The sequence below is a fragment of the Cibotium barometz genome, chromosome 39 (genome assembly GCF_041138505.1).
Source record: "Cibotium barometz isolate CiBa-2024 chromosome 39, ASM4113850v1, whole genome shotgun sequence".
Taxonomy (NCBI): domain Eukaryota; kingdom Viridiplantae; phylum Streptophyta; class Polypodiopsida; order Cyatheales; family Cibotiaceae; genus Cibotium; species Cibotium barometz.
In genome coordinates, this window is record NC_141084.1 from 2,373,433 (window position 1) to 2,382,054 (window position 8,622).

Here is an 8,622-nt window from a genome sequence, read left to right on the forward strand (position 1 = left end):
GTAAATCATTATCTAGATTCACTACCATGCATCACACATAATTAATAAGTTTCACTCCCACATTGGATTTACACACAATGTCTTCACACTATGTGAAACATAATTACTTGGATTCACTCCACGTTGGATTCACTCACAATGTCTTCACACACATCGTATAGAGTTGATCGAATTCACTCACACCACACGTCTCACACATACACACCACACGTCTCACACATAATCGTTGATCGGATTCACTCACAATCAACTTCGCTTGGGCGCGTCTCACATGTGTTACCGTTGATCGGATTCACTCATAATCAACTTATTTTGAACACCCAAGATATTCTTTACATACATATATAAATATTTTGTACATACATGTATATTTATTGGAAACAATACTCCACCCTCGTCACTGTCATTATGCTAGTTGGGTTTATCTATTTCATAAGTCTCCTCGTGTATGAGGAGTACTTGTTGTATTGAGCATCCACCACTAAGCACCCTCGATAGTTGTTCCTAGTTTAGACACTAGATGTCACCCCTATAGACTTGGAGGATGCATGTAAGTGCATCCTCCTTGTAATCATGCCAAGGAGGATGCATGTAAGTGCAAGCCGATTGGCCACACTCTTGGGTAAAAGGAGATGCCCTTAGTTTACGGGTTGGTTCATCCTCCTTGGCATCAAGCCAAGGAGGATGCATATAAGTGCAAGCCAATTGGCCACACTCTTGGGTAGAAGGAGATGTCCTTAGGTTACAGGTTGGTTCATGTACCCATGTACCCAGTTGGGGGTATGGTCGGTCTCAACTTATTGAACCCATCAATAATGGCCTTGTTGAGCTGGTACATTGCCACCCACTAGGAGATTATATATAGTCTAGTGATGGGTGGATTCTCTCTATCATTTCTTTTCTTCCATCGAAAGTCTACCTAGATTGCCACCAAAGCTCCTTGTTGATGCCATCAAATTGTAACATTTATTTGCAAGCATTATTATCCATCTCTCTTACATCAAGATTTTCAATTGTATTATCTAATGTTATATTTTGTATCAAAGCTTAGGCTCTAAACAAAACTTGTTGGGAGAAAATTTAGACAAAAGGTACAACTTATAGTTTAGGGCTCAATCACCATCGTTCAGTGAGATGGGAAGTTAGATGGAACTAACTATACACTCTAGAAGTTCAAGAAGATAAGGTCCGTTCTAGACTCTTATGAGTCATGGGAGTTAAGTACTTAGATTGATGTGATGTGGAAGACAGGTACTCGAATTGATGTGAGGTTAGATCTAACTAGAACACAATAACACCAATTCTAGCTACTGTTGTTGGCATGGAGGAGAAGGAATACAGATACTATGTGCCATCATCACTCATTTTACTAAGTCTATGATGACTTTGATTGACATGGGCATGCCAAAAGTGAAAGCCTAGGAGGTACATGGAGTACCATACTAGATCATATAATACGAGCATGTATAACTATAGGAACTCCATGTCACGTGATGAGGAAGAACAAGGAATATAGATACTATGTGCCATCATCACTTATTTCACTAAGTCTTTAATGACTCTGATTAACATGGGCATGCCAAAAGTGAAAGCCTAGGAGGTATATGGAGTAATAAACTAGATCATACAATATGAGCATGTAGAACTATCTACATAGAACCATCATCTCATAAACATCATTAAAGGCCATAAAATCTACAATAATGGAGACATCATCATGTACAAGAGTGCATGATCAATGGGATCATGAAGAGACATAAGAAAATTTATCACGAATAAGTAACGTCTCTCCTCTCAATCATAATAATCCAAGGCATAGAGAAAATAATATGCACTAATAGAGAACTATTTGAAACATAATCATGGGCACGGATAGGTTCATCCATAAGTCAGTCGTCATCAATAGCTACATGAGCAAAAGCATCATCATAGGCACGGATAGGTTAATCCATAAGTACATAATCAGTAGCTATACGAGCAAGAGCATCATCATGCTCAACATGAGAAACATCATCAACATGAATAAGAGTTGCGTCATACAAAATATCCAGAATATGTGGATGAGCAATACCACCCCTATAATCATCATCATGAGAAACTAGATGCTCATCACCACCGATAAGATCATCACATGAATAAGAACAATAGTTCACATCAATAAAAGGAGCATATAGTGAATGTTTGCTCTCATCACCAAAAAGAACATTATGATCAATAATATCCATTAGAGTGCATAATCACCACATCATGGATGATTGCTAAGGTCTATCGAGTGCATAATCACTATATCAACATCATCATGGCTTGAAGAAACATCAATAAGAGCACCATAAATAGAAATAGCATCATAAATAAGAGTATCACGGGAGATCAATATCATGAGAGATCAATATCATGAGAATATGGACAATCAATAATAATATTTGCAGCACTATGATCACCATCATTATAAGAACATGGAGAGTCAATTATCCACATCACCATCATCATGCATAGGCTCAATGAGTGGAGCCTCAAAATCCAGATCAAGAAGTGAAGTATTCGCATGAGGAGTAATATCTACACACACGAGGATTAATATTTGAATGAACTAAGCCATCATCCATATCCTCACCATGAAGTAAAGATAAGGGAAGCAACATCATAAACCATATCACCGTCAAGAGATATGGTGGCATCAGAAATGTGATCTGCACCATAAGAAACCATGTATCACCATGTGGACATCAAATGAATCATCAACATATTGAACATCATCATATAAGACACCATCATCATAAGAAACCAAGCATCACCATGTGAACATCAAGTGAATCATCAACATATTAAACATCATCCTATAAGACATCATCATCATAAGGATCAATTGAGGCCACATCATCATCATCCAAGATCTACATGTAACATGTGCCACATTTGGAACTATAGAAGCATCCTTATACAAAGATTCAAGAACCTCATCATCATGAAATGTTATCCTAACAGCATACATTCCCTATTAAGTCATGAGACAATATCCCACCATCATGAAATGTTATCCTAGCATACATTCCCTATTAAGTCATGAGACAATATCCCACCATCATAATAAGCAACATGAGAATCATAGGACTGCTAAGCGCAACTGATGTATCTCCTTAGCTCATTTGGCCACCATCACCCTCATCGAATGCCACATTAGCTCATAACCCTTGATGCAAAGTAACCACTTCATGCTTTAACTCCACGAAACGCTAAACATAGCATTCATAACTGCAATTTGAAATCACCTCTCCAACAGCTACTTTAGTCCACATTAGATTCCCCTTCCATGCCACTGCAATTTGCATTCCCCATAGCTTTCTCAGTCAAATACATGATATGCCACACAATTGTTCCACCCACTACAGACTTATCATAATGTCATAATGGCTACTTGTCATATGAAGGTTGTTGGCTCACACCCACTCCCAAGGTCGGGGTTCTTAACACCACATCTATTCGCACCATGCTAATTATGTTATGACATGGCAAAGACATTTAGCTTTACTATCTCGCCTTTCCTCTTCCATAATACATAATTAGGGGACCATTGTTGCTCATATTGTCTCATGTTTTCTCTTATGTTGCCTAATAATCAAGTGGATTTCTATTTTTCTTTTAAAAATTTCAAAAAATATTCATTGGATCTTCAATCAACCCTAACTCTTTCCTTTCTTTTCATCATGCCAATTGAAAAAGTACCTGGTTTAATTCCCTTAACCCCTCACACCCATGATGCCATGTTGCTCCACGATATTGAGAAATTCCTCTCCAATTACACATGGTGATACCATAATGCTCCATTATGATTAGAAGGCCCTTGTACCTATGATGCCATAATACTCCATGATAATGAGAAGGCTCTACTACACCAATTACATAGAAAAAAATAAAGGAAATATTAGAAGGCACCATATTTGTTATTAAACACCCTACACATAAATCTTAATACCCTTTTACACTCTATTTATAACTTTTATCATTATAGACCCTATATCCATTTTCACACAATCTATTCCTAGCCTTCCATAACCCTAGTAAGGAATATATGCTTTTTTCCTCATTCTTGACCACCATAGACTGCAAACCTAACGAGCATGCCCTAATAAGTTGCAACTTAACCACATGCCCTTGTAAGTCCCAACTCAACCACATGCCAATTCCATACCCTTGCTACGCATCTATTTAAATATCTTCATGACTATCACATGCCTTCATGCTAATTCCATACCCTTGCTAGGCACATTCATTTAAATCTCTTCACGGTTATCACATGCCTTCATGCCATTCCCTCTACACTTACCACCATTTCTGAATACAAGATTTATCCTTTCCCGCTATCTATCCATCTCTTTCATCAATGCCACACATGCCTTATGAGTTATTTCCACACTCACCCTCCGCACTCACCTATCATCACCCATCTACTAGCACCTACTTTGGCATATGGTGCTACACATTGAGGTTATGGCATTAACTTACCCAAACAATTCCCTAAACATTATTGTAGATGGATTCTTGTTTTTATTGAGTATTTATAAGGAAATTATCTTCGAGAAACTCTTAGTCTTACTAAGGTAAACAAGGTAAACTTCTACTCGGTCTACTTTACACCCCAAGTGGAGTGTATGTGATCCGGTTTGGTACTATAACCACTTGTGGTGGTGAGAGAAAGTGTTGGAATTAAAAGTGCACGATGAGTTTGATTCTAGTGAATATATACAAGGGACAAAAATGTAATTAAACATAGTTGGTAAATGACATTAATGTAATTAAACATAGTTGGTAAATAAATGACAAACGGCAAAGTAGATTAAATGGAATTATATTCTCATAAATTCCCAATACAAAGGCTACAAAGACTCACAGAGACTTGAGTTACTTAGAGCTTAAGTCACTCAAAAGTGCATGATGAATTTGTATATACTATCTAAAGTGGCTATGAGCAAGGCATCTAATAAAGTTTGTATTGCGTGGGGAACACAGAGATGATGACACCCAAATTTTTGGAATTAAAAGTGGGGATCATGGCTTTCTTGGATATCAAATTGAATTTTGGGTCATTCATATGGTTGTGTTTCCACTATGGCAAGTTTAGCCATTTTCCAAAGGCTGTCTAATAAGGAAAAGTGGGCAAGTTTGAAGAGAGAAAAAAAGTGTACGTGAGAAGTCAAAGGGTGGCATCATCCTCTAAGGGTTATGAGAATTTCATTATTAGTGAGGAGGGGAGTACTTCTCTATCCACCTAATGTTGGAGAGGGGGACCTTGGAAAGGAGGTCAACCTGATGCCAACAAAGAGACAAGGGGTGTGGTCTAAGAATAAGGGAAAAGGAGCCACACTACAAAGCCACCTTGTTAAGGATAAGGGAAAAGGGGCCACACTACATGCCACACACACACATGCGGGCAAGAAGCAAAAACACAGGCTACTGTGCGAGGTAAGAAGCTAAAACAAAGTGTTTATATGTTGTTTCTACTAGCAGTGCATCTCTTTTCTTAGAGCTACTAGATCTTAGGAATCTTACTATAGAAATAGAAAGCTACCTTGGAGTATGAGCTATGTAGCAAGAGAACGAGATGCCTAAAAGTAGCTATAGAAAGCCACCTAGAGGATGCCTTGAGAGCAGTAACCCAAGAAGCTATATAAAGATGTAGCAAGGCAAAGGCTACCATGGTTGAGAAGGAAGCCACCTTGCAATATGTTGATGTGAGTATGTTAATGTGGAGAGGCTAAGAGATGTGTGAAGTCCTCTTGTTTGAGCGCTTTCTCTATTCTCAAATCAACTAAATAATCCTTCCAAAAGGCAAAGCTAGAAAGCTTAAACCACCTTCTTTTCCAATCACGCTCAATCACACTCTCACTCAATCAAGCAAGCATGCACACTTAACACATTCCATCCACAATAAGGTAAGACCTCAAGAGAAGAAGATTTGCACTTGAGAAATGATTGAGTTTCCCCTTTTACATTATCAAAAGTTATATATATACAAATGGGCTTTGCCCGATCGCCCAACTCAAAATTGCCTATCCCTACTCATATATACACGGCTTATGTGGCTGGCTTTTGATACATCATCATTAGCCCATGGCCATACATAATGTGAACAAATCCTAAGCTAGAGGTAGGGATTTTGGATGTATGGAAAAGAGTTTATAGTCACTCACACTAACATATCACTTTTACAGATTATGTAGTCTTAAGAAGAGTCTTGGAAGAAATGCTAGAATGGCTAGGTGAAGTGGTTCAATGGACCCATAAAAACTTGGAGGAGATATCGGAGAGGACCCTAGTGCTTTATGTGTGTATGCATAGAATGATTAATGCTGCCTTGTCTAAGCTCGTATTGCTCTTATAGTATTCAACATATTGTGTATCCAGATGATGAGGAGGGCCTAGATGAGATGTGCATGAAACACTGAAGCTTTTCTACCACTTGAAGCCTAATGAAAAAGGAGATGTTAAAAAGGAGGACCCCAAAAATGCTGACAAGTTCAAGGAAGACTTGAGTAAGCCTAGTAAAGATGGCCACCACAACCACTGAGGTCAACAAAAGAACAAAGGCAAGAGCAAGGTAGAAGAAGGTGCTGCTAAAGCCATGGCCAACTTAACATGACAACCAACTCCGGAAAAGCATTCCTATGTAGACTTTTTAAAGCAAATCATGCGAAAGTTATGTGATAGAAGCTATCAAAAAGCGCCAAGTGGCCACCACTTCAAGTGTCGAATGGAATTAAGAAAGATTTATTAAGGTACTCAATACTATCCAGGTGCTTGTAAATCAAGTAGAGAAAGAACATAAGCAAGAACCCCCAACACCACACATAGAGATGTTTGCCAAATAAACATTAGAAGAGGAGAATGTAGACAAGATAAATCCATCATCAAAATTTACTGACCTCCTAGACTAGTACAATCCACTCAACAAAGGGCCATGTGGGCATTCGACGATTGAACAATGACATATTAGAACATAGGGTCAGAGGTACTGGTCGTGCAAATGATTTGCAAGGCTCTCATTAAGTTCTTCTCAAAATGGTGAGAAAGATGAGGGTATAAAAATTCCAACAAGATTATTGGCATCCCATATCCCATAGAGGAGGATACGGGACTACAACCTAACTGACAAAAACACTTCTTTAAAAGTCTTACCACCCAATACACCTAATGCTGCAAACCACAATACATGTAAGATTAATCCAACTTCCTTGCCCATCCAAAGGCACTAGGGTTGTAAAGAATTTGAGAAACTCAGAGAAAAGGAGCCAATGGTAGTCTTCAGTTGGCCATGTTTCCATAATCCATAGGTGACCAAGGAAGAATGTATGCCTGGGAGGATGGTGAAGTTTAATGACACTATGCATGTACTCTGTTAACTACTTGTAAATTTCTTAATTCAATTCATGTTGTGAGTGATATCTATGAGATGCGTGTTGGGAGGATGGTGAAGTTCAATGGTGACTACAAGCGTCGGTACATGCAATCATCTGCTTCTTCAAGTCGATCTGCATCCTTCTCAAGGTGGTATGGCACCGAATTGTCTCATGTTATTTAACCTTTGCAAGGGCTCTGATATGGCACAAGTCTATGCTTACTTTTATAAGCTACATTTCTTGGCTAAACCACACCTCCTTACCCTCGAGAATATGTTTGAGATGCACTTTTAGAACTCCATAATCTACTTTATGCATAAACAACCTCCTGTGCTAAAGAACCCTTTGTTTTAATTGCTTCAACAAAGGTTACTAATCGATTTCCAAGGATGGGGAATTTGACATAGGAAGGGTGGTGTATGTTAATCGTTATGGTTAGCATCATGCACATGACTTTGGCATAATGCCATATTTTTTGTAAGTCTCGTGCTACTTAGTAACGATTGTAATCCTATGCACTATGTCTAAAGATAATCAAGATTCTAGCTAGAATTCCCAATCTAGAAGCTGGAAACATCTTGTATATAGGACCATAGATACCCTAGACACATAGTCTTAAGCGGCCACATGTAAAAAGGTGGTTATGTATGTAAGAAACTTTTCTTAATGAGAAAGGACACGATCCCATTATCTAAACTTGAGTGTACTCTCTTGCTCTCTTATCTATGGGTGTGCTAAGTGTGTCTTAAGCGTACTCTTCCGCTCTCTTGTGTGTGAGGATTGCTTACATGCTAATACGATTCATTCTCAACTCTCACTATCATGAGTTTAACGTGTTGTGGAGTTGGAGATGCCCACATAGCTCTTTATCCAAGCATTATTCCATACCCAAGGGATTGAGGACCACTATAGAGTGCAAGCATACACACGCTACGAGGGATGCCCACATAGCATGTTATGGAATGGAGATGCCCACATAGCTCTTTATCCAAGCATTGCATTATTCCATACCCAAGGGATTGAGGACCACTATAAAGTGCAAGCGTGCGTAGATTTCATCGCGCTAGGAGGTCGAGCGATCAACACATCGGTAAGTCTCCTAATGACTGTTGCATCAATAAGGCTAACAAGCTTCTGAGTGATTCCTCATGGGTACCAAAGCTCTTGGCTAGACCTTCTCTTTTCTTTGTGAGGCACTCTGTGCATGTCATCCCATGGTATCCTATGT